Raw genomic sequence first — 27,818 nt, forward strand, 5'->3', positions numbered from 1 at the left:
TGACCATATGGAATATGAAGTATAATGCATTCTATATTCGCATTGTGGGAAGACTTCATTATCTGGTTGCTTGGGAAGGTCGTGACCCCTAGGGGAATTCCTGGGAACCAGCTTCTTTTGTCCATGCTCCCTGTCTTGTACGACACTTTCATGCCTTGCACCCAAAAAAAAAAAACACCTTGATGAGGCGACCTTTGGGGGACGCAATTGTCATGGCCACTCTGCTTTCAAGTTCCCAAAACACCTTTTAATCCTATAATCTCATAAAAGGAGAACTCTCTTGTTTAATCCTCATGATTCACCCTATTTGATATATTGTGATACTGATTATTATTTTGTTGTTTATGTGTGTACATACTTACTTAATAATGTTTAAGAATCGCCTATTGCACAAAGACGAGTACATCACATTTCCCTGGTGGAGTGGTAGGGTGTATTGATGTTTATTTACATTGTATTCTGTAGGCACGTGTCAAGGAACACCTGTTGATCACAACTGCATATAACATCTGCTACCACGCCCCTCTCATGCCACATGAGGCATGCCTCAAAAGCGATGAGCAGACAGTTATTTAAACTATGCCTGCACTACTGCTGGGGCTTTGTCTCATTGGAAAGCACTCACCTGTGTTCCAGCTCCTGAATCAGCCGTTGGCATCAGCCAGCACACCTGAGGCTTCTTCTGCTCCTTGTAGGCTGCTTCCGCCGGAACCCCTCTCCAAACCTGCTGCTTCCGCTGGAACCCCCAAACCTGCAATAAAGAAGAAGACAGGGCAATTGCAGAATAGTTCTTCTGAAAAGAAAACTCTTCAGTAATAAGGTATATAAGGGTCATTGGGCTTGTGCATAGAACAAGTGTGCTTTCCCTAAAGGGACACCATTTCTGGAAGGGCCAACCAGCTTTTTGAGAAAGACTAAGGTGGTGATTGGCCAAAAACAAACTTCTCCCTCACAAATGCATAATTGAGACTGATTTAAGGCCCATCAACAAAAACATTTCTGCAATAAGGAGGCAGAATCTTAGACATTAGAACAGTTTATCGGTCTTGAACCAATAAAGTATTAGTGTGCTGAAAACTCTAAGGGACAGATTTACAAGGCCCTAGTGGCACCAGAGCATCACTTTCAGGGACGCTCTGGTGACGCTTTTAACTGCACCACATTACAAGGAGGCATTAAGCCACTTTTTGTGGCTTAATGCGTCCTTGAAAATATGGACCCCTACGATGCAGTTTTCGGCATCAGAGAGGCATCGCTGTGTGCACTACAACACCCATTGCTTTTGGCGCTGCCCCAGATTTACAAGAAGGCATAAATCTGAGGCAGCGCCAAAAACTAACACCACCCCAGGGGTGGCGTTAGCATGGCACAACGAGGAGGAATACTTTTGTCTAGCCTCCTTTTTTGCGCTCTCTATGTGTGCTGCATCTTGCAGCACACATAGAAGGAGCAAAAGGCCATGAATGATTGTTTAGGTGTAGGAAGGTGTCCCTTCCTGCACATACACAATCATTCCAAAATGACGCTTTGGTACATCTATGTGAGCTGCATTGCACATAAACAATCTATCCCCTCACCACAGAAAGCCTTGCACTATGGTGCAAGGATGCCTGCATTGGCGCAGGCAGCTTACTTCAGCACTTGTGCAAAGGGAAACACAGGGGTGCGCCATACTCCTTTAACTATAGATCATCCATGCAGCACAGCACTGCTATTTTTCGTGCAGCACTGTGCTGCGCCACTTTGTCATAAACCTGGACCTCAGTACTTACACAACTATCCTTGGCCACAGTGTGCAATATTTATGATTATTCAAACCGCCAGTTTCTATTAACAGTCAGGTTGAGTTGATTAAACAAGTGTGCAATAATTGAAGCGATTCAAGTGGCAGTTTTTGATACCTGTCAGTTCAACTAGAGAGAGAGAAAAATACTATTTAACAGTGTGCAGATAAATGTGATTTTACAAATATGCCATTGTGACAACAATTAGGGCTACATGTACAAATGTCAGGTTTTCAAACTCACAAATTGCGAATCTTAGCAACTCACAATTTGCGAGTTGCAAAATCTAATGTACAACAGTGTCTCAGTCACTGTTAGTGATTCCTAAAGGAGTAGTAAGGGACCTGCCTCATTAATACTCATGAGGCAGGTCGCAAATTGTGACCCTTCTGGGAATGGCTGCACTCACAGGAATGATGGTCTGCCTGTGACAGTTTTTTTATTAAAGCAGTTTTTTTATGCAGCCTGTTTTCCTTAAAGGAAAACGGTATGCATTTAAAAAATGAAGGAAACTTTCCGTTTAATTTTTACAGAGTAGGCAGTTGTCCTTGGGACCACTGCCTGCTCTGAAAAAATGTTTCTGCCCCCATTCCCTTGGGTACCTCTTACCATTTGGGAATGGGTAAACACCAATTAGAAGTTGGTGAGAACTGTGATTGTTTTGTGACCGCATTCATGGTCACAAAACAATCTTACATACCACTGCTACTGCAGTTAGGTAGAGATGCCCTTGGCACACCCCTCCCTAATTGTGACTCTAAACCTATTTTGTGATTCATTAAATAGATGACCAAATCGCAAAATAGTATTTGAACATACCAGAATGCTTTTTTCTGTCATCCTACTGTCCAATTATGTGAATCAGCAATTTGCACATGGAACAAAGCTTTGTACATCTTGTCCTTAGTCCCTAACCTAGTCAATATCAGAGAGTGGTTTAGAGGGTATGTGGTAGCAATGTATACCTGTACCTATTGTTGAAAACATTTTGTGCACACAGTAAGGTGCTCATTATGAGTCTTGCGGTCCTCGGAACGCCAGACTCGCTTTGGCGGTCTTATTGCCCCAAGCCAGCGGTAGAGACCACCATATTACGACTTCGGCTGTTTGGTCAACGCCAAACCTGCAAAACGCCATCCATATTGCCAGGGCAGTCAGTCGGCCGGGCCAGAGGTGACACTGCAGACCGACAGCATTTTGTGGAGGTCGCACTGCCACAAAAATGCTGGTGGTCATGCCCCCCGGCAACAAGAATATCCATTCCTGTCACTGGTAGACACCCCGCCACACGACCACACACCTACATTCACGCATCCCCACTCACCCTTGCATTCGCTTACATGCACCTCCTTACACTTGCACCCAAACATGCACTCAGATACACCCATTCACTTGCTCAAATGCACACAAACACACCCATTCACGTGAACATAGCACTCAAACATTCACATACACTCGCATGCACGCACTCAAACACACCCATTTGAGCTCACACGCGCACACAGACACACACACCTGCATCCACGCAATCAAACTGACACCCCCTCCGTATTCATACAAAGATACATGCACAAACAGATACCCCCTCACCCTCCACATTCAAACACACTTGCAGACACCACACACATTCACACAACCCTGCCCACCCTTCCACCCTCCCCTTTCAGATGACCAACTCACCTGCTTCGGCAAGGTGGCCATCCGAGAAGGGATGGGTCCCAGCGCTCTCCAACGCCGCCACCGCACAGCCGTGCAGGAAACTGCTGCACCGCATTACGGATCGTAATATGGCAGGTGGCGTCCTGTTGGCATGGCAGTACTGGCAGTAGAAACCACCTCCATTAGGACATTGGCCAGGCCAGTGGTGCCGGATTTTCACCCGAAATCAAGTAGAAATCGGCATGACGTCTTAATATGGTGGTCTTCGTGGCTTTCGAAAAGACTGCTGAAGTCTTAATGAGCACCTAAATGTGCTCTGTGCCTATAGGCATCCAACCCAGTGACCATTCCAGTCTAGTCAGTTACCAGTGAACCCAGAAGCCTTTAGGCATCCCTTACACTGACCAAGAAGAAAAATCCAGCCTATGCGATTTTTCTTTTTTTTTTCTATCCCATTCACCCCTTCCTTTTGGGAACTATTGCTGGCTCAGTGTTCTGACCTCTGCTCCGAAGGCTAGTTCTCATAGCAGCGTCACCTGATCAGAACCCTTCTAGAATTCAGATGAGTGGCTTGTGATACATATTATAGTTTGACCTTCCTTTGATACTCTACAGACTTTGATATGTGGTTTTGAAGAATGTACTGGACACTACGTATGTCCAGCTACATAATGGTAACTCCGAACATAGGCACGTTTGGTATCAAACATGTCAGAATCATACCCCAATATTGTTGCCACTATTGGAAGTATTATTCCATGCACTCTGGAGGCTTCTTAGAGGACCCCCAGCATTGCTCCTACCAGCCTTATGGGATTTTACGGGCAGCCCAAGCTGCTGCCACCCCTCAGACAGGTTTCTACCCTCCTGCTGCTTGAACAGCTCAAGCCAAGGAAGACAGAACAAAGGATTTCATTTGGGAGAGGGGAATAACATCCTCTCCTTTTGGAAATAGGTGTTACATGGCGTTGGGGGGTAGTCTCCCCAAGCCGCTGGTATGCTTTGTCTTTGAAGGGCACATTTGGTGTCCTCCTTGCATAAACCAGTCCACACTAGTTCAGGGATCCCAAGTCCCTACTCTGGTGTGAAACTGAACACTGGAAAGGGGAGTAACCAGTCCCCTGTTTATGACCACCCCAGGGGTGGTGCCCAGAGCTCCTCCAGAGGATCCCTTAATTCTGCCATCTTGAATCCATGGTGAGCAGAAGCCTCGGGGAGCATCTGAGTGGCCAGGTCAGGTCAGGCAGGACATCAGAGCCCCTTCCTGACAGGTGGTCACCTGGCTAGGTGACTAATCGCCCTTTCAGGGCTATTTAGGGATTTAGGGGCTTCCTTTGGGGCGGGTCCTCAGATTCAGCTTGCAAGATTCCAGCAGGACTCCTCTGCAACCTCTACTTTGACTTCTAGCCACTGGAACTGTGACTGGACCCTCCAGGAACTGACAATCTGCACCCATGATAAAGACTCTGCATGTAACATTGTTCCATGGTTCCTTCCACCTTCTGCAACATTTCCCCAGCTGTGCAGCCTCTGAGGGTGGCAAGTCTTCAGTCTGCCCGAGAAGGAAGAAGGAATCTCCCTTGGAGTGAAGGAGTCACTCCCCTGCATCCATAGGCACCAACTGCAACAACGCTTGGTTGGGTGGATCTCCTCTCATCCTGAGCTGCACCGCTCCTCCATCACAGGTGGTGGTCTGGAGTAGTCCTCTTGGTCCTCTCTGCCAGCTGTTCAACTTTGGTGGAGGTAAGCCCTTGCTTTCCTACATAGGACAGTACCACTTTGCACCATGGCGCTTGCAGCTACCAAGGCTTGTTGGCATATCCTCCAAGGGATCTTCAGGCTCTGTGTATCCCTGACCCCCAGCACTCCTTCTTGTGATGCACAGCTGTCTGTGTGCTTCTCCTGAGGCGTGTGATCCTTCTCCAGTTGTGCTGCATGGGCTCCTCTGTGACTCCTGGTTCCTCGCCCAGTGGGTCTCCTGTAGGGGCTACCTTTTCGTCAGTGGAATCTCTGCTTTTCTGAGGGTCACCCCAGGACTTCCCCGTGGGTTGAGTCCTCCTGGAACTTGCTGGTCCCCGACAGCTCCATTTTTGCTTCACCGTGACTTCTGCCTTTGCCAAGGCTTGTTGGTGGTTTTTCCACGCCACTGACCGGCTGCAATCATCCATCCTGCATGGGATGTCAAGGGCATCATCCTGGAACTGTTATCTGGCTCCAGGGCTGCATTGCTGACCATCTTCGTCCTACCGTCGACCAACTCCTGCAACCACAGATAGGTGGGTAATGGCTCCTGCCACCACCGGATACTCCTGCGACTTCTGGACTTGGTCCCCTTCTTTCACAGGTCTTCCTCTTCAGGAATCCACCACTGGTTTCTTGCAGTCTTGTCTGGGTGTTGCATTTTCTTCCATTTAGTCCGTTAGGGTGGTTTGGGGAAAATCCAGTAACTTACTCCTTTACTCCTGGATACTGGGGGGCACTGTGGTACTTACCTTGGGGGTTTCCTAGTTCCCCCAGCAACCCTCTACACATTCCACTTCCTTACGCGGGCATCCTGCATTTGCATAAATTTTTTTTAGTATATGGTTTGGGCTCCCCCTAGGGTCACTATTGTCTATTGCTATTTGCACTATTTTCTATTGCTATTTATGCATATTTCTGATTACTAGTGTACATATCCAGTGTGTTACTTACCTCCTATTCCAGGGTTGACTCGCTAGTACTTTTTAGTAATTGTGTCAGTAAAGAAAAGTACCTTTGTGTGAGTGCTGTGTGACTACAGTGGTATTGCATGAGCTTCGCATCTCTCCTAGATAAGCCTTGGCTGCTGATCCACAGCTACCTCTAGAGAACCTGGCTTCTAGACACTGCCTACACTACACTAATAGGGGATACCTGTACCATGTATAAGGTGTAAGTACCTTAGGTGCCCACCACACTCAAGGCCAGCTTCCTACAACGTGGAACATTTTAAGACTTATTTTGATGGGGAAACAATCTCCATTCAAGCAGTCCACAACGAACTTTTTTATCATAGCTTAACAGTAATAGCATTGGCAAGGTTTCAGCTTGCCTTGTAAGAATTTTACTGATATAATTTCACTTTATTACATCGCAGGTGCCAGTTAAATGTCGATTTTTTTGTCCTGATTATCCACACAGAATAAGGAAATAGTGGAGTAAGAGTAACTAGGCTTTTGTGCCACTGCAGATGTGAATCAAGTGTGAACAGGCTGTGCAACAGGACTCTAACTTGAATGACGTCAAGGTATACATCCTAGAAGAGATCAATAAATCAGCAAATTATGCTACTGATGTCGACTCTTAACTGAATTACTAAGAGTTCTCTTCCTGCAAGTAAACCGTGTGATTATTGCACAGAAACTATTTCCAAGTGGACTGAGCTCACTGAACCCAGCCCTGAAGATTTCTGTTCCTTTTCAATCACTGAAGGCATGAACTGAACAGTAGAAAAGGTACACCACTACACTGATCTGTCTTCACATTTTCGCTACTAAACTTTTTTATTCAGTCCTTTGAAACTGCTTATTTATTTTTATTTGGAATCGACATTTAGAGACTATTTTTGACAGTCGTATTTGCTTTGATCCCTTTGCTGTAATTGTATTGCTTTCGGAGTTGCTATTGCCATGCTCCTTCCCACCCATGAAAGAAGAAGTCTTAGAGTTCAGCCGGCGCTTACAGTCTATTGTAAAAGATAGATTTTTAGGTGAATTTTGTTTGCTTCTCAGGTCACTCCTTGGGTTGTTATGGGAGCTTACCTATAGTACACATTAAAGTCTTTGGCATCTCTCTCCTCACATTGTTTGTGCAGGAAATAATTAGGGCATATATGGGCCTGATTATGAGTTGGGCAGTTGAACCGCCACAACTCCAATACACCACTGTCCTATGATGATGTTTCCACTGGGCTGACTAGTAGAAACAGAGTGGCAACATAGGCCAATGTCGTCGTGTAACAGCATCCTCGTGATGCACACTGTCTGCCATAGCAGACAGTGTGCATTACAAGGGTGCTGACATGGGGGCCCTGCACTTCCCACGACATGTTTGTGGACAGTGCAGGAGCCCCTCTGTGCCCTCCAACTATACCTTTCTGACAGTCTTTTTTATGGCTGGAAGCTAGCCACGGAAAAGCTGGTGGAAAGCAAAGCTGTGATCAGCACGGCTGTGCCAAATTCAGCACCAACGTGGCTGACCAAGACTTTGATCGCCGCCAACCCATTGGTATCCCTGATCCCCGTGGAAGTGGCAGTCTCCTGGCAGTCCAACCTCCAGGATCGTAATCGGACTGTTGGACCACCAGGATTGCGGTGGTACAACTGCCACTGCAAATTTGAAGGTCTGAGGACCGGCAACTCGTAATGAGGACTATATCTGCTTGTCAACTCAGGAAGCTGCGACTGGAACTCAGGTCATTCACTACAGCTAGTCAACAGCATTTTCTTCCAAGGATGACATTTTACAAAAAGTCAGTTCTTCTGAACAGGCAGTCGGGCTAGGGCAAAGGTAATGAAATGGCAATCTGCCTTTGAAGAAAAATAGAAGCTGATGTTTCAGTGTGTAGATCTTATGTATGAAATCACGAGTGCATTACATCTGATGTACCTCCTCCATCCCACTAGTGCAAATCTGCAAATAAACAATAGTGACTCAAATCTACCCTTTTTTAGGTAATATCTGATAAGCATTTAACATAGCTTTTTAACTTGCTGCTGCGAAATTTGCATTTACAGAGGCTGCAGTGTGCTGAAAGTGTCACACTGTACATACCGATTTTATGTAGAGCATGTACAGTCTTGCATCTGCTTCAAGGCCTCGCAGCACATGGGATGTGTGTGTGTGAGGGGTGGGAGGCTTCAAGGGTCCCCAGTCATCCGCATGACTATGAATATCTGTGGCATATGGGAAGCTGAGGGGGCTCTCAACACATACTGGGGGGGAGGGTCGTCGGAGGGTAGGGGGTCATTTTGCGTTTGCCACAGCTTCAAGGAAGAATACGTGGAGCGGTTTTTTATTAAAAGAACGTGTTCCATCTACACAATAACAATGGAATTCTGAAGCGGTCTCAAAAGATAGACTATTTAAGTAGTTACACTTTTGAACACAGCTTTTGACACATTTGTGACAATTGGCGGGAAAGAGAGAATTGTTTACACGAAAAAGTACTCACAGTAAGTAATGTTCTTCCTGTAATTTACATAAATCGCTTATTCCGGCAGGCTTGCCATAAATGATTTATAACAGAACTGCAAATGAACTCGGCTGCTATCCTTGCTAAATGGAAAACAATTATGAAAGAGAGAGACGCCGCAGGAGCTTTCACGACCTCGGACTGCCAAGCTCTGTGAAATCTATATTATAAGCATTTGAAGTTTTAACGTCACATATTTTAACCTGTTCCTTCAAGCAAACTGTAAATGAACTCGTCTCAAAGTGCAATCCCAAATGCTACAGAGGAGAGCTTTGCGAGGCAAAATATATTAGCTCAAATGAGGCCTTCGTTAAAGATAGGATAGAAAGTGAAGTCTATGATTGAAAAGGGAAGCTGGTTCAATAAGTATTGTGAAAGCCAATAGGCATTGCTTTCTCACATAAAACCACTGGCATGTACAAATGTATGTTTATAAGCACCATATTAAAACCAGTTCTAATGGCTAAAAAAAAAAAAGCTTGGGACTGGAAATTGCAGTTATGAGTTTGTGCTTTATCATGGTGATGGTGATGCGTATGGCACTGGTGGTGTTACCGCAGATAGTATTGATAATGTGGTGGTGGTTGTTATACCCACCAGCTCTTGCCACGATTCCCCTAACATTTTGACTTCTGACCACCTGTTATGATTCTGTGCTGAACTTCGGTTTTGTTGGATTTACGATTCTGGGCACTTTATCACTGCTGACCAGTGGTAAAGTGCAAGTGATCTCTTTTAAAATTTGATTGGTAATTGGTTTATCCATGATTGGTATATTTGATTTACTAGTAAGTTCCTAGTAAAGTGCACCCGAGGCGCCCAGGGCCTGTAAATCAAATGCTACTAGTGGGCATGCAGCACTGCTTGTGGCACTCACATGAGTAGCCCTATAAACGCCACCTGACACTGCAGTGTCTGTGTGGGCAGTTTTAAACTGCCAGTTCGAACTGGCAAGGGCACCCACTTGCCGGGTCCAAACCTTCCCTTTTACTAGATGTACATCGCCCCTAAGGTAGGCCCAAAGTAGCCCCATGGGCAGGGTGCAGTGTATTTAAAAGGTAGGACATGTACTAGTGTGTTTTATGTCCGAATAGTGAAATACTACTAAATTTGCTTTTCACTTTGGGAGGCTATCTCCCATTGAATAATTTGGGGATTGCCTTGAAATATCTTTTCCCATTGGGAGCAGATAGGGATGTGGAATTTGGGGTCCCTGAACTCACAATTTGAAAATACATATTTTTTGCGAAGTTGTTTTTTAAATTGTAAGTTTAAAATGCCACTTTTAGAAAAGTGGGCATTTTTTTGCTTAACCTTTCTGTGCCTCTGCTTGGCTGTGAGTACACCTCTGGGTCAGAATGACAGTTGGGCTGTTTGTGAATACACTCAGACAGTCACACAAAGGGATATGAGGTGTGTTCTGCATATTCTGATGGGACTTCCTGGGTTAGAGTGGTGGGAGGAGCTGAAACCCGCACCTGAATAGGGCTGTGTCTGCCCTCAAGCAAAACAGTCTTCAACCCCCTGGAGTGTGTCTGGGGCCAGGACAGGGAGAGGCAGGGTCCTGTGCACTACAGAGACTTTTCTTTGCAGTTTACCTACTTCAAGAGCAGAAATGAGTATAAGCATTGGACTGCTGACCCCCACAACTTAAGAGCACTTCTGGCCTGAGGACATTCTGCCAAGGAGAAGAGTTGGATACTGGAGGAGGAGCTGACACTAAACTCGTTGCTTTGCTGTGCTGGACTGCTGCTGCTAGTTCTGCCCTGGGAGTGAAAGGACTGGATGCTACTTTCTACATCCTGCTTTCTGAAGTTATCTAAGGGCTTGAACTGAGCTTGCCTTCTGTTAGAAATCTCAGGAACATCAAAGACTTCATCTGCCTGCACCTGTGCCTTCTTGCAGAGAGTCTTGACTTGCCAAGTGGTGCCAAATCCAGTCCCTGGTCCATTGGAAGTGAGTTCTGGTGAGAAAGGTAGTGGTAGCATGTTAACCGCATATCCTATGAGTGTCCAACATTAGTCCTGTTCTATTCTAAATCTTGCTTCATCAAAATAATTAAGAGGTGGCGCTGTCTTCCTCAAGGCATAAACATATACTTAACATAGGGCACATACTACAGTAAACAGAAGATGGAACCACAGTACTCAAAGTAGCACATCGACAGCCAACACCTGTTTCGTCATAACATGTGACTATTTCAAGGCAGCAAGTAACAGAACAAAGTAACTGCAGGCTGCTAATTCAAGACCATTCACGTCAAAAATAATTGCTCATATAAGTAAAGATCCGAGAATTGTATCCCAGTGGTATAGTTATCAAACATCTCTCAACCAAATAAAAGGATGCAAGTCAAGTCAATAATCCAAAGTAGCCATGCGCGATGAACACAGTATGAAGAAAGGACCATGCTACGTCCTGATCCAAACAGTAGTAGGAGCAGAATTCTGGGCTGTCGATGTGCTACTTGATAAATGAGGACTGTTTTTCCTGATTGAAACTGTTGACATCTTCTCAACTTTGTAAGAAGCACAATGAAGAATATGGAATTCAACTAATAAGAAAAGACTAGATTGGATTGGAATTTCTGTATACTTATTACACTGTATTGGAATTACTTTGAGTGATGTGGTTCAATCTTCAGTTTATTGTAAAAACAAGAAGAACCAGGCACAGAACCGGCACAATGAGTGACTCCGCGCTGCTACCTGCACCAAAGCCGTGGTCCTGAAGGGAGTACGACGCCAGTGACTGACCCCATAGGCCGGATACCTCCGCAGCACCTCTGAAGCCCCACAACATTGAGAGTCCAAAGTGCTATGTCACCGATGTCCGGGTCTTGACCTGCCGGATTCATCCAACCCACCAGATTGCAAGGAACCGACGCCTCAGAACTGACTCTGCATCACCTCCCTTGCAACCAGGGAACCAACGCCTCACCTCCCCTGCATTACATTAATGAACCAATGCCTCGCCTCTCCAATAGCAGTAAGGACCGGCACCGCACTGGTTCCAGCGACACCTCACCTCGTTGACTCTGTGCAATGTCTTTGTGTCATGCTTTTCAAAGGTACTATACCTGGGGGCCTGTGTGACTCCATGAAGGTTGCTGCCCTCTCTCGCAAGCCGCATCTGACTGTTGGAAACGACTCCATCAACGACGTTGTGATAGCCCCAGTTGGAGCTTATATTGGATTATTGTTTCTTTGGTCTTGATTTACTCAGATAAATATTGCCTATGTTTATAAACAGGTGTGGAGGACATTTGTGGTGTTTTCACTGTGTTACTGTGTGTGTGTACAAATACTTAACATATTGCTTCTGAGATAAGCCTAACTACTCGTGCCAAGCTACCAAGGGGATGAGCAGGGGTTATCTTAGGTGTGTGACTCCCTGACCCTGAATAGAGTGAGACCCCCTATTTGGGCAGGGTGTAGACCCCATTTCTAACAGTGGTATTTGTGATTCTGATGGTGGTGTTCCAATATTATTGCTGGTAGTGATATTTGTAGTAGTTGTACTTGCCATGGTGATGTAATGCTGGTGGTATTGAAAGTGGTATTTGCAGTGGTGTGTTATTGGTATTAGTGATACTGATGGTAATGATGATGCTGGTATTGATTATGTTGTATTGATTGTAATATTGGCAGTGATGTCAGTGGTGGTATTGGTATTATGGCTATGGTAGTGGTAATAGTTATGGTGTGATACTGGAGGTGATATAGGTGATGGAAAAATGAGTGAAATTGTGGTTTTTGCACTGTAGTACTGGTAATAGTGATGGTGGTGGTAGTGGTGTGATATTGGTGGTGATTGTGTAGTATTGGCTCAGGGTGCAATTGGTGTGTTGTAGGTGGTGGTGTGGAATTGGTGTTGCTGTCAATTGGAGATGATATTATATTTTGGTATTTCTGGTGGTATGGTATTGATGGTACTGGTGCGTTACTGGTAGTGGTAGCATTAGTGGTCATATTAGTTGTAGAAGTATTGATGGTGACATTGGTTGAAGTGATGTGGTCTGGCATTGGTGGTGGTTTCAACTGTGTTGAAGGTGAAAGTAGTTGCTGGTGGTGGTGTTAGTAGTGCTGATATTGGTAGTATTTGTGTTGGTGATGGCCTTCTTTTAGTGGTGTTGTTGGATGCTATTATGTGGTGGTGTGGAATTAGTGGAGGTGTGGTTGTGTGAAATTGGTGTTGGTGTGGTATTGTTGTAAGTAGTAGTGCAGTATTAGTGGTAATGTGTTATTGGTGGAATATTGTTGATGTGCTTCTGATTTTCGTGACAATTGTGGTGGTATTATCTTTGATGGTGATATTGTTGGTAGTGTGGGCTTGGTGCTGGATTTAATAGTGGTGATGTGAGCCACCACTTCTGGGGCCATAGGGCAAACAGGCGCTCCTGGGACAACCACTGAGGTTGACATTGTTTACCTCTGATATCCCAGGGTCCATTTACTGTGAATTTACAAACTAGGCCAAGTACAACACTTTTTCTACTTGATTCTCGGGATAGCAAGGCAAGCAGTTGCAGGTTTCTCAGATAGATAGTATGGGGTCCTGTCGCTCACCACTCAACAGCCAGACAACAATGCAACTAAGTAAATGTCCAGCCCAGTACTTGCCTTTTTAGAAAGGAAAGTACCTTAAAGCACAGTAGTATTTAATACCTTACACTACTAGCATCCCAAACAATTTAGGGTCTCTGGGTGACAGATTGGTGGGACAGCCACACTTCTCCATCCCACTCGATTGCCTCCTGAGGTCCTAGTGCTTCCAGTCCATTGGTGCTGATCTGAAGTAATTTTTCTAACCAATCCAGATACTGCTGTCATTCTGCCTATAATGTTAAGCAGCAATGGAGTGCTAGTATTGATTGGAGCGGGCTGCCTAGGCTTGATGCTCTCAGGCACTGGCCTGCTCTCCACCCAGCTGTCTAAGATGGCTCAGGTTAGAGAGGTTTAAAGTGCATATGTCAGGCTGGCCATAGCAAGACAGCTGGCCAAAGTGCCATGCACACTCCAAACTGGAGTGAGCATCACTCCTCTGCTGCAAGTCAGCAGCAGTGGTTCTGCCATGCCCTCAAACAGGGCTGGGAGCAGTGAAAAAGTGGTAATAAATTTATATATGTTGGAGACTTCTAGTTACAGATTCCTTACCTTACAATTCTCCTCAGGTGTTAGACTGGACCCAGGCATTTTTTTGTGAGCAGAACCCCTGCACACCAGTAGGTGGTGTCGTTCAGCTCTATATGGCATCATCCATACCAGAAGTGACATTTGCGGTGCCTATATAGGTGCCACCCAGGTGTGCTGACGTCAGTTCTTTTCTTTCCACGCCAGGCATGGCAGATCTGGAAAAGGGCTACTGCCTTTCATTTTTTGAATTAACTTTTTTGACTTTTGTCAACATCTTTTTGATGTTTTTCCTCCTATTGTGGCAGGTTGTCATTGAGAAAGGCTGAATTTAAGTCCACAGCACCAGTCACTGCTCTGCCTCTGGTGCCTCAAGTGTAACCCCCAACCTGAAGGGCTTTTTTGATTGCTGTGCCATGAACCTGAAGTGATCCCTCAAGCTCCTGGTAGCTCAACATAAGACACCATGATGATTCAGATCCTGGTCAAGAGGAAGGTCCAGGGAGCAATCGTGAAGCCCTAGAACTTCATCGCACTTAAAGTCATCAGGTCACTTGGGTAAATCCCGATTCCATAAAAAGAAGAAGAATGTGAAGCAGTCTTCAACCTCACCACATCTGTTGGCCGATGAGACGAGGGAGTGTCGCTCATCAAAGTCTGGTTCCATGGTAGATCTAGGGCCTGGACCACTGCTGCAGTTCCCTGTGGTTCCAGGAGGTGGAAAGACCCTCACCCAATTCCAAGAGTTCTATGAAGCCATGTGCCTCACATTTGGGTGGCCAATACCCTCCAGCGTGCCTCTAGGCACTGAGGCCTCAACAGGAGTCCCTACTGTTTCTGCACAAATGGCTGCAGCCCCAGAGGGAGTTGGGAACTTGGATTCAGTCTAGGATCTAGACCAACACCGTTCATGCCATGTCAACCTACCACAGTACCGGTCCTGACTATGATACTCCCTGAGCCGCCAGCGACTACCGGCAGCAGCGCCACCTCGATCTTCATGCCCGACATTGGCAGAGAGCTGGAAGGGCAGTAGGGCGGAGACTCAGCTCTATTCCTATGGGGTAGAACTTATGAGGAATGGGAGGGGTACCTGTACCCTGAAGAGTATCAACCTTAATATACCAACATGGGCTGGTAAGAGAATTCGGGTTAGGCCAGTGGGCTGGACACTTCTTCAAATACTGGCATGTTTTCTCCCCCTACCATGGCTACGGAGAATGGAGCATCTTTTACCATAGTGGTGTGGAGCGCAGCTGAGGTACTTGATCTTTAGTTGCCGTATTTGCCCTTGGGGGCAGCCAAGACTAGTGTCTTGATAGAAGTGCTGAAACTAGAAGTGTCTCCTTCAGAACCACTACTCCTGTACAATGTATGTCCTACTTTGGACCTTGTCCAAGCCCAAAACAGGGGCTCCTTTGAATAGGATGATTGCCCACTGCCAAGCTCCAGAGGACCCAAACCTCTTCATCCAACACCCTAACCTGTAGAGCTTGGTATTCCAAGCCTCTTTGTTTCATGTAAATCCTGTCACTTTCCCTTCCCCAAGGGGCCGGACACCTTAGGCAAGAAGATGTTTTATCTCACCAGCCTGGCATTGCTGTCCATGAACACCATGTGGCTTTTGGACTGGTATTCCCGCACGCTGTGGGACACAGTGGTACAGGTGCTGCCATAGGTCCTGGTGGAGGCCCGGGCCATACCTTCCAAGGCTGTTGCTGCTGAGAGAGGTGCAGCAAAGTTTACAATATGATGTGAGGCATCACTGGGCAGAGCGGTTTCATCAACGGTGGCCATGTCTGGTTGGGGACTACTGGCTTTTCTATGGATGCCTATCATCTCTGAAGGACATGCCCTTTGATGGCTCCCATCTTTTTTGGAGACATGGAAAATTCAGGTCTGATGAGCTTTATGGACAGTCTGAATATAGCCAGGTCCTTGGGCTTTTCCATGACCCCTCATCACCCACAATCCACTTTTATCTCCTTTCATGGCCACGGAAAGATCTTTCAACCATACCTTAACCTTTCGAGCTACAGCAGCTAGCAAGCTCCACAAGATCTGCATGGCCAAGGGCGTGGTACCCACAGACCCCATCGGTTGGCCAGCCAGCAGTCAGGCCAGTCCATCACCCCCCAGGCAGCCGCAGCCTCCAAGCCCTCCAAATCAGCCCTTTCACCATCATGTGCGCCCAGTTGGCAGCAGGATTCACCATCGCCTGCCGCCCCTGATGAACTCCATAAAATCGGACAGTTGGGTTTTGCAGATCGTCCGATGGTGCAGCTCCCTCCCCTTCATAACTACTCCTCCACCTACATCACCTACTTACGACCAGCTGACAGAGGATCACCTATCACTTCTCCACCAGGAAGTCGCAACTCTCTTGGCCAAAGGAGCCATAGAAAGGGTGCTGGCACCAGAAGTTGATTGCGGTTGCTATTCTCACTACTTCTTGGTGCCAAAACCAGACGAGGCCTTCATTCTATCCTAGACCTATGCCCTCTCAATTTCCTCCTCAAGCAGGATAAGCTCAAAATGCTCACCTTGGCTCAGGTCTTATCTGTCTTGGATCCAGGAGACTGGATGGTAGCACTAGACTTGTAGTATGCATACTTTCACATCAATGTCCTGCCTTCGCACAGGCATTACCTGTGATTCATGGCAGACCATGACCCCTTTCAGTTCACTGTGCTTCCCTTTGACCTTACCAGCACGTCTCGGGTGTTCACTAAGGTGATGGCCATAGTTTCCGCTCATCTGCAGAGATCAGAGGTGCCAGTCTTTCCCTACCTTGATGACTGGCTGTTGACCGGCTGTTGAAGGCAGGCTCCCCCAGACTGTAATCATCCACTCCAGACCATGGCAGATGTCCAACACTCATTGGGGTTCACTATAAATGTATTGAAGTCACACCTTACTCCTTCTCAGATGCTCCCTTTCATCAGAGCTCATCTAGACAAAATGAAGTTTCAGGCTTATCCTCCCAAACAGGAAGGCCAGGATATTCAGGCAATGATACTGATGTTTCAGCCTCTATCCTGGGTTTTGGTGAGATTGACTCTGAGGCGGCTAGGACTCATGGCCTCCTGCATCCTGATGGTAACACATGCCCGTTGACATATGCGGGCTCTGCAGTGGGACCTGAAGTTCCAGTGGGTGCAGCATTCATGGAATCTATCTGACATGGTCCAGCTCTCTGAGAGAACTGCAAAAGATCTGCAATGGTGGCTAACGAACAGCAATTGGGTCAGTGGCAGACCCCTCTCCTTTCCCCAACCAAAAGTTTTGGCAGATGTATTGATTTTGGGATGGGGTGGCCATCTAGGAGAAGTGGACATAAGAAGACTCTCAACTCTGGTGGAATCTGGACTCCACATCAACCTACTGGAGCTTTGAGCCATTCAAATGGTGTTGAAAGCCTTTCTACCCTCCATCAAGGGAAAGCTAGTGCAGGTGTTCAGGGAAAACAATACTGCCATGTGGTACTGCAGCAAACAGGGCAAGTGTTGTCATGGACCCTTTGTCAAGAGGCTTTGCATCTCTGGACATGGCTGAACTGTCAGGGCATTCCCCCAACTGGTGCAGCACCTGGTGGGCTCTCTGAACTCCCGGGCGGATTAACTCATCCTAGCAGATCACTAATGGCATTTCCATCCAGAGGTGGTGCAAGGTCTCCTTCAGCAGTGGAAACAGCCTTGGTTAGATATGTTTGCCACCGACAAGAACACATAGGGCCTCATTACAACCCTGGTTGTCAGTGATAAAGCGGCGGTAATACCGCCAACAGGCCAGCTGTACATTTTTTTAATCATGACCACGGCGGAAATTGCCAACACAAACAGCCACTTTAACACTCCGACCGCCACGGCGATGGCAACAAACACCGCAGCGGTAACCGCCAACAACCAGGCGGAAGATAATGTACCGCCCACTGCATTACCACACGCCCATCTGCCAGCTTTTCCAGGGCGGTACCAACGCCATCAAAAGCACAGCGGAAACAGAACACAGAAGGGAAACAACTCACCTCTTTACACTCTAGTAAGAACCAGGACAACATGGAGCCCGAACTGCAGGTGTTCCCCATGCTGGTCTACCTTCTCATACACCAGGAGCATGTACGCTGGCGAAGACAACCAAGGTGAGTACTGCACCTAGCACACAGGGGAGGGAGGAGGAAAAAGAGAGTGACACGCAACTCCCCCAACCCACCCTCACTCACAACACCATACACATAAACACATGCAACAACATTACATATACACCTCGTAACCCTCAGGAATAACGAAAGGACAAAAGGAATGGAGTAAAATGAATGTAATATTGGTAATTTTGAGAAATACGTTCATAAAGAAATAAACAGTATGTACAATATATACAAAAGGAGGGACAATGCCCACTCCAAAATGTCCGTGGCCCACTGGGCCAAAACACATAGACCAAGGCCACACTTGACTCCTGCCTCAATACGGAGAGAACACTGCATGGGCATCCGGTCGAAAACACACAAGCATCTCAGGGAGGTGGGGAATGGGGGTGCACCTCAGCCGGAAGATTGTATAACGCCACTGGCCTGGAGGGGGCTCCATGCCCACTTCTTGGTCCTGGGGAGTGCAAGGCCACAGTCTCTCAAGTGGGTGGTCTGCCCACTGCTTGGTCCTGGGGAGAGCAAAGCCACAGTCTCTCAAGTGGGTGATTTGCCCACTGTTTGGTCCTGGGGAGTGCAAAGTCACAGTCTCTCAAGTGGGTGGTCTGCTCACTGCTTGGTCCTGGGGAGTGCAAGGCCACAGTCTCTCAAGTGGGTGGTCTGCCCACTGCTTGGTCTTGGGGAGTGTAAGGCCACAGTTTCTCAAGTGGGTGGTCTGCCCACTGCTTGGTCCTGGGGAGGGCAAAGCCACAGTCTCTCAAGTGGGTGGTCTGCCCACTGCTTGGTCCTGGGGAGTGCAAGGCCACAGTCTCTCAAGTGGGTGGTTTGCCCACTGCTTGGTCCTGGGGACTGCAAAGACACAGTCTCTCAAGTGGGTGCCAGTTTGACACTGGTACTGGGGGGGGGGCTTGTGCCCAGTGTGCTTCATCCTGGCAAGGAGTGGCTGAGTGGATGGCTTCTGCCACTGGTTCTGGAGGGGGCCTTGTGCCCAGTGTGCTTCATTCTGGCAAGGAGAGGCTGAGTGGATGCCTTCTGCCACTGGTTCTTGAGGGGGCCCTGTGCCCAGTGTGCTCCATCCTGGATGGTGCAAGATCACAGTTTCTCACCTGTGTGTCACACCGACAGGTGTTGCAGGGGCTAGGACGCACTGCAGCCCATGTAGTCACCACTACACACTGCTCTTGGGTGGTGACGGCTGCTCAGTGGATGCCAGTTGCGCTGCAGATGGCGGTGCAGGCAGTGGTGGTGGTAGCAGCCTCTACCTGCAGCCTCCGACAGCTGCCCACTGGGGCTGCTGCTGCTGCTGGCAGTGGTGCTGCTGGTGGCGGGGCAAGTGGCGGTGCAGGTGGCAGTGCAGGCAAGGGTGGTGGTAGCCTCCAGGCCTTCACTTGCAGACTCGGACGGCTGCCCACTGGGGCTGCTGCTGTTGGCAGTGGTGCTGCTGCCGGCGGGGCAGGGGGTGGTGCTGGCCGTGGTGCAGGTGGCGGTGCTGGCAGTGGTGGTGGTAGCCTCCAGGCCTTCACCTGCAGCCGCGGATGGCTGAAGTGATATGGCTGGTGTTCTGTGCCCCTTCCTGCCCTTGGCAGATGGTGGTGCCTCTTGCTTCTGATAGCTGGAGTCTTTGGCTTGGCCTTGCTGGCTGGTTCTGCCTCCTTCCCCTTGCTGGCTGGTGTCCCCTTCTTGCCCTTGCCAGGTGGGGGATCCTTCTTGGCCTTGGCAGGTGTTGTGGGCACACTGACTGGGCTGACAGGTGCCTCCTTGGAGCCTCTCACAGTGGCCATGGATTGGGTGGCTGAAGTGCTGGGCTGGGTTCTGGCCACCCTGGCCCAAGGTGAAGGACGGTGGGGGAGGGGTCAGGAATAGATCAATGTTGGCGAGGAAAAGTTTTTTAGGGACACTGGGGCGGGAAGAGGGTGAAGGTTTGGGAGTGGAGGAAGAGGGAGTGGTTGTAGGAGGTGTCAGTCTGCTGTGTTTGGGTGCAGGTGCATGGGCTGGATGCTGTCGTGAGGTGGATGGCTGTTGGGTGTCTGTGTGCTTACGTTTGTGTACTTTAGGAGGAGAGGTCACAGACACACTGGGAGAGGACACAGGGGACTTGTGCATGGATGTGGGGGTGGTAACTGCCAGTGAGGGGCATGTAGTGATAGGTGTGCTGGTGATGGAGGTAGTGGATGAGGTTGTTGTGCATGCAGGTGTGAGTGGAGGTGCTACTGGGAGGGAGGTGGATGACAAGGAGGAGGGAGACACAGTGGAGGCAGTGGATGTTGGTGTGTGTGCAGAGGGATGGTGCTTTTATGTGTGCCTGTGAAATGAAGTGTGGTTCTTGTGTTTGCCTGAACCACTTCTGTGTGTTGATTTGGGTGATTGCTGGTCTGAAGGTGTGCTTGGGATAGGCTGGGGTTGAGGGGATTGGGACTGGGTAGAGGAAGTTGGAGGGGGGAGGCTGGAGACAGGGACAAGTGCTGCCATTAGTGCGGAGGCCAGAGCCTGGAATGCTCTCTGTTGGGCCGCCACGCCACACCGTTTTTCACCCTCAAGTTCAACCGTTGAGGATGAATAGAAGATGGAGACATCCCCACGTGTACAGACCCCTGGTGGACCTGGCGACAATGGAGTACAGGCACATTATCCTGACCTACAGACTTGATAGGGCCACAATCCAAGAACTGTGTGCCCAATTGGAGCAAGACCTTATTTCAGCTAACTGCCAGCGCACAGCTATCCCCCTTCTAGTGCAGGTCCTGTCAGTGTTCCATATCCTGGCAAGTGTTTCCTGCCAAGTGACAGTAGCCAAGGCATCAGGCATGTCTCGGACAATGTTCTCAAACATGCTGACCAGAGTGTTGTCTGCCCTGCTGAAGCACATGCGAAGCTACATAGTATTCCCCCAGGTGGAGGATTTGGCCACAGTGAAGGCTGACTTTTATGCCCTGGGACATATCCCCAACATCATTGGTGCCACTGATGGTTCACATATTGCATTTGTCCCCCCCCCCCCGGAGAAATGAACAAGTGTTCGGAAATAGGAAAAGTTTTCACTCTCTGAATGTGCAGATGGTGTGTTTGGCAGACCACTACATCTCCCATGTCAATGCCAAGTATCCTGGCGGCTCTGTGCATGATGCCTTTTTCTTGAGGGATAGCAGCATTCCATATGTGATGTCTCAACTCCAGAGGCACCGGGTGTGGCTAATAGGTGAGCCCATTGTCCCCACCCAGTTGATGTAGGTATATGGGTGTGGGTTTGGCCCTAAGGGTGAGTGTGTGGCTAACAGGTATCCCTTGAATATTTGCAGGTGACTCTGGTTACCCTAACCTCTCATGGCTACTGACTCCAGTGAGGAATGCCAGGAGGAGGGCAGAGGAACGTTACAATGAGGCACATGGGCGAACAAGGAGGATAATTGAGAGAACCTTTGACCTCCTGAAACCCAGATTCCAGTGCCTCCATCTGACAGATGGGTCCCTGTACTACTCACCCAAGAAGGTGTGCCAGATCATCGTTGCATGTTGCATCCTGCACAACCTGACCTTGAGACGCCAGGTGCATTTTCTGCAGGAGGATGCGCCTAAAGATGGTCGTGTGGCAGTGGTGGAGCCTGTGGACAGTGATGAAGAGGAGGCAGATGAAGAAGATGTGGACAACAGAAGTACACTCATTCAACAGTGTTGGACTTTTGGCCATACGCATGGTCATCCCTAGTCTTTTTGCCTCCTTCCTCCTGGTTTTTCTGACCTTTCGCTGTTGGCTCTAGGACTCTGAGCACTTTATCACTGCTGACCAGTGTTAAAGTGCAGGTGCTCTCCCATCTAAAGTTGGTATGATTGGCTTATACCTGATTGGCATATTTAATTTACCTATAAGTCCCTTGCACAGTGGTATCTCTATACCCAGGGCCTGTAAATTAAATACTACTAGTGGGCCTGCAGCGCTGCTTGCGCCACCCACTGAAGTAGACTTTCAAACCTGTCTCAGGCCTGCTAGCGCAGGGCCTGTGTGCGCAGTTTTCTGCCACAGGGACCTGGCATCTAAATTTACTTGCCAGGCCCAGAACTCCCCTTTTACTACATGTAAGTCACCCCTAAAGTACGCCCTGTGGGCAGGGTGCCATGTATGTAGAAAGGCAGGACATGTGCCATATTGCATGGCCTGTCCTGGTAGTGACAAACAGCCTAACTTGGTGTCTCACTGCTGTGAGTGCTGCCTTCTCATAGGATTGCATTAGAAATGCCCTGCCTTATGTGTAGGGGTATTGTCTGATTTATGAGGGCTAGCGTAGGCGTGTTTGGTATGGTTGTGATGGTGATAATAAATACTGCTTACTGGTGTGGGTGTATTTTTTATTACTATCACAGAAATGCCACTTCTAGAAAGTGCGCATTTATCTGTGCTTATGATTCTGGTGTTTTGCAGCTTGACTCCAATCCACGTCTGGGCAGAGTGACAGTTGGGGCTTTGTGCATACTTTTCAGACAGCCTGTACACAGGGAGGGTGGAGGTGTCACTGAGGTGCATCTACATACTGAATAGTCTTCCTGGGCTGAGAGAAGGGAGAGGCGGGGCACACCTACATTTGTAAAGGCTGTGCCCTGGCCTCACACAATAGGGTCGTTAACCCCCCACTGATGTTTGGAGCCTGTGCTGAAAGGAGAGAGGGGGCACTCCCAGAACCAGTTGTAACTGGCTGGAACCTCCTCTCCCTACCACTGTAAAACACTGTAAGAACTGACTATAAGTACAGGGGAATTTTCCCCACAATTTGAACATTCTTGGAACTTGAAACTGGACACAGAACGCTGATGAATGGACTCACCAGGAAACCGCCATGGACTGCTGCTGCTGTGCTGACCTGTGACCTGCCTGGTCACTAGGAGGAACTGCCACCATCTGCACCCCTTGTGCTGGCCTGTAGCTGGGCCCACCAGCCCTGTGCTCCTTCTTGTTTAGTTGTTCCCAGGGGCAGGGTGCTGTGGCCCCTGACCCCTGCAACGATCTTTTACATCTTTGCCAGGAGGGAGCGCGAGGCGCCCCCCTCCCCCTTTAAAGGATTTCCCTGACTTGGGCCCCCCCCTTGGAGAGGGCCGGTGGAGGCCCGGGGGGCCCCCCAGTGATCACGGGTCCCAGAAGGGGCCCGTCAAAAATTCAGAGAGGGTGCGTGCCGCCCCTCTCGGTCTGCCATGTTGAGGGAGGCCCCCGTTTTTGCGCAGAGGAGTGCCGGGGGCCCCATTAGTTGTTTTAGGCACTGGAAGTGCCTCCCCATCAAGACAGGTACTTTTAAATGGACTAATATGTTCCTAATCTAAAGTTCTTTCTACAGACTTTACTATTATGATATATTGCCTACCTGTTCTATGATGCTTTTACATATGTGTGCACATGTTCCTTTTATGGGCTTGACTTGCTAATATGTTTCCCTAACTTGCCATAGGTTTTCTAATGTTCCTACTATGGGCGTTTTATGATATTCTTATGACAAGTGTTCTAATGTGATTACGTGTTTCCTGACTACTGCTTATGTTGCAGAATACTGAGTAACCTGTGTGTTATGTGTGACTACTGCTAGTTTGCAGAGTAACTAATGTGTAACGTTCTGACAACTGCTAAGGTAGCAGGATAGTACTATTATGTGATGTTGGTCTGATAATTACGTTGTGTACAATACAGTATATTTTCATATAATCTGGTGTTGTGTTTCCTTTGTGGTGGGGATATTGCGTCACAGGTGTGTGTGTGTTGTGCAAACGCTTTACACATTGCCTCCGGGTTAAGCCTGACTGCTCGTGCCAAGCTACCAAGGGGGTGAGCAGGGGTTATCTTGGACGTGTAACTCCCTTGCCCTGACTAGAGTGGGTAAGTTCTGCCTGGCTGAGGTGCATAGCCTAGCCAACCAGAAACCCCATTTCTAACATTGGAAGTCAGCGGTGAGGATAGGACTTGCGCTTGCGCAATACCATTGTGACTCATTATTTCACTACAAGGATTGCGTTTAGACCATCACATGTTTGGCTTCTCTTAACTTTCTCTCTTTGGTCATTTTTCCTGTTTTCAGTTCTCACGCTTGGGTATTGTGGTTGTCACAGTTGAGTTATTTGTACCTTTTCAAGATGGGGCTTACCTTTGATTTAGAGGACCTGCCGTTTTATACGCAGGGGGAATTAGAGGGGTTCTGTAGAGAGAGAGGGCTGCCTGTAGAAGGGGACCTCAGGAGATCTCTGAATTTCTTTGAAAGGTTTGTGACATTTACCCAGGGAGGGAGTGTGCTTAGGGGGCACCCAGAGGATCCTGAGTGTAGCAAGGGTTCCCAATGGGAGCGCTCCCAGTCCTCATCCCTAGAGAGTGGTAGAGAGACTGATCAGGAGGGTGAGAATGACCGGTTGGGGACGCCAGTTGACAGGGAAGGCCCCAGTGATAGGGAGTCCCTTGCTGGGTCCAGTGTAAGAAGCAGGGCTACCTCTCATTCCTTGACGCCTGATGAGCTAAGAGATAGGCGGGAAGAGAGGGACCTGAAGTTGCAGTTAGCGCGCCTAGCTGTTGAGGAGAGAAGGGCTGAGGTAGAGAAGGCCTTAGTACAGGAGAGAATGGCAGAGGCAGAGAGGGCCTTTGCCAGAGAAAGACTCGCTCTAGAGCGCAGTCTGAAGGTTCTGGACTCACCAGCGTTGCAGGTGGAGTCCAGTGGTGGCAGCAATGTACAGTGCTGTAGCAAAGATGTTCCTCACATACCCATAGATCTGGTACCTAGGTTCCAAGAGGGGGGTGACATACGTCAGTGGTTAAAGGAATATGAGAAGGCTCTGGTAGAGCGCAGGATCCCTGAGAAGGATTGGGGAACTGGCCTAGGGAGTTTTATTCCTGAGGAGGGGAGGGATGCCCTACTGACTCTAGAAGAGAGTGACAGGGAGGGGTACTCCGCTGTGAAGAACGCACTGATTGTGAAGTATGGTTTTTCCCCTGAGGAATACAGAAAAAGGTTTAGGGGTGGTAAGAAACTGTCCCACCAGTCTTGGGAGGAGTTTGTGGAGGATTGCTGCATTGCACTAGATGGATGGGTGAAGGGTAGCACAGTAAACAATTTTGAAGGGCTGTTTAATCTGATTCTCAGAGAGCACCTGTTTCGTTGTTGTTTTTCAGAGTTACGCCAACACTTGTCAGTGTGTGAGCTCTCTGACCCCAGGGAGCTCGCAAAGGAGGCAGACTTCTGGTTGCGTACCAGAGGGTCTGGTGTGGCATTAGGGGGTGTTCCTAATGAGAGTGGTCTAGGTGTTTCCCAACAAGGTGTGGTGGGAAAGGAATGGAGTGTCCCAGGTAGGTCCCAGTGGACTGGGATGGGTGAGGGACCCCATGTCCCATCTCCGAGGAGAGGGAATGGGGCTGGGCTGAGGCCCAAGGTGCCCGAGATCCCGTCCCAGGCCCCTGAAGGTTCCATGAGTGGACACCAGGAGGTGAGCCTAACCTGTGCCGTAGGGCCAGCTGTTCAGAAGGATCCCATTTTGTCATTAGGACTTAAGCGGGTGGCTGGTGATAGCGTTCCGCCGGTCCTGGTGTCTGGTAGTCTCGCTCTACAGCGGAGGAGGCGGAAATCCAGGCATAGGGTTGAAAGGGGGCTGCGGGCCCCAGTGGAGAACCTGGAGGGTCAGGGGTCAGCTCTGAGAGCAGAGCCCCCCAGGAATGACCTTGGTGAGACCATTTCTGGGCTGGGGGGAATCCAGACTCTGTCCGATGGGCAGAGGTCAGGAGACCTGCGCCAGCCAGACTCTTGTGTGGCCCTTGGGGAAAGTGTTTCCCTGGTGGGGGGTAGGTGTGCCCCCCAGGAAGTCCTGGTGCGCCAGGCAAGGATTCAACCGCAGGGTGGTGACTCTGGGTTGGATGATCAGGTTCAGGGGGTAAACTCTGACCTGATGAGGAGTACGTGTGCTCCCAAGGAAGTCCTGGTGCGCCAGGCAGTGGTTCAACCGCAGGGTAGTGACTCTGGGTTGGATTGCCAGATTCAGGGGGTAAGCTCTGATCTGGTAGGGGGTAGGTGTGCTCCCAAGGAAGTCCTGGTTCGCTGGGCAATGGTCCAGTCTAAGGGTGTCGTCCCTGGACTAGATAGACAGGTTCAGGGGGTAAACTCTGATCTGGTTGGGGGGGCGGTTAGTGTGCTCACCCCCCGTGTGAAACTTCTGGTGGCTTCTCCCGAGGTGGGGAGACGCAGGACTCTGGAAGTGGGGTTCAGGGAGGGGGAAGCCCGCCCCGGACCCCGGTGCAACCCAAGGGTGTCTTCCCTAGGTTGGGTGGTCAGTCGCCAGGTAGTGATCCTGGGCTGGCGAGAAAGTTGTGCAGGGCTGCTGTACCCAGCACCCTGGCAAGTGTGGATTCTGGTGATACCCCTCCTAGGAGAGGAGGGCGGGATCCTAGAAGGAGGGGTAGAGGGAGGAGAGCCTCGCCTCTAGCCCCTGTAGAACCTATGGGTGCGGACCCAAGGTTGGTGGATCAGTGGCAGGGTAGAGCCCCTGAACTGATCGGAAATGGAGTGGAGACAGGTTGCTTTGCACCTGGGGCTACCGCCCCCCACTCATTATGGTTTCAGAGACCAGAGGCTCCTAGATGGCCTGGGGCCTGGTTCTGGCCATTGGCAGCTAGAGAATCCCCGTGGGTTGGTCTAGGCTGCCTGGGACGCATTGACAGAGAGATCCCAGTGGAGTCAGGAAGGCGTAGAACTGGAACATGCCCCTGCTGTTGTGGGCCTGGGTCCTTGTTCTATCGCCCCAATCAGGAAAGTACATCAAGGTATTGATTGTTCTCCCCTGGATTTTGGCTGGTAGGGGGTTGTGTTGGACTTTTGGCCATACGCATGGTCATCCCTAGTCTTTTTGCCTCCTTCCTCCTGGTTTTTCTGACCTTTCGCTGTTGGCTCTAGGACTCTGAGCACTTTATCACTGCTGACCAGTGTTAAAGTGCAGGTGCTCTCCCATCTAAAGTTGGTATGATTGGCTTATACCTGATTGGCATATTTAATTTACCTATAAGTCCCTTGTACAGTGGTATCTCTATACCCAGGGCCTGTAAATTAAATACTACTAGTGGGCCTGCAGCGCTGCTTGCGCCACCCACTGAAGTAGACTTTCAAACCTGTCTCAGGCCTGCTAGCGCAGGGCCTGTGTGCGCAGTTTTCTGCCACAGGGACCTGGCATCTAAATTTACTTGCCAGGCCCAGAACTCCCCTTTTACTACATGTAAGTCACCCCTAAAGTACGCCCTGTGGGCAGGGTGCCATGTATGTAGAAAGGCAGGACATGTGCCATATTGCATGGCCTGTCCTGGTAGTGACAAACAGCCTAACTTGGTGTCTCACTGCTGTGAGTGCTGCCTTCTCATAGGATTGCATTAGAAATGCCCTGCCTTATGTGTAGGGGTATTGTCTGATTTATGAGGGCTAGCGTAGGCGTGTTTGGTATGGTTGTGATGGTGATAATAAATACTGCTTACTGGTGTGGGTGTATTTTTTATTACTATCACAGAAATGCCACTTCTAGAAAGTGCGCATTTATCTGTGCTTATGATTCTGGTGTTTTGCAGCTTGACTCCAATCCACGTCTGGGCAGAGTGACAGTTGGGGCTTTGTGCATACTTTTCAGACAGCCTGTACACAGGGAGGGTGGAGGTGTCACTGAGGTGCATCTACATACTGAATAGTCTTCCTGGGCTGAGAGAAGGGAGAGGCGGGGCACACCTACATTTGTAAAGGCTGTGCCCTGGCCTCACACAATAGGGTCGTTAACCCCCCACTGATGTTTGGAGCCTGTGCTGAAAGGAGAGAGGGGGCACTCCCAGAACCAGTTGTAACTGGCTGGAACCTCCTCTCCCTACCACTGTAAAACACTGTAAGAACTGACTATAAGTA

The sequence above is a fragment of the Pleurodeles waltl genome, chromosome 6 (assembly GCF_031143425.1).
Source record: "Pleurodeles waltl isolate 20211129_DDA chromosome 6, aPleWal1.hap1.20221129, whole genome shotgun sequence".
In the NCBI taxonomy this organism is placed as follows: domain Eukaryota; kingdom Metazoa; phylum Chordata; class Amphibia; order Caudata; family Salamandridae; genus Pleurodeles; species Pleurodeles waltl.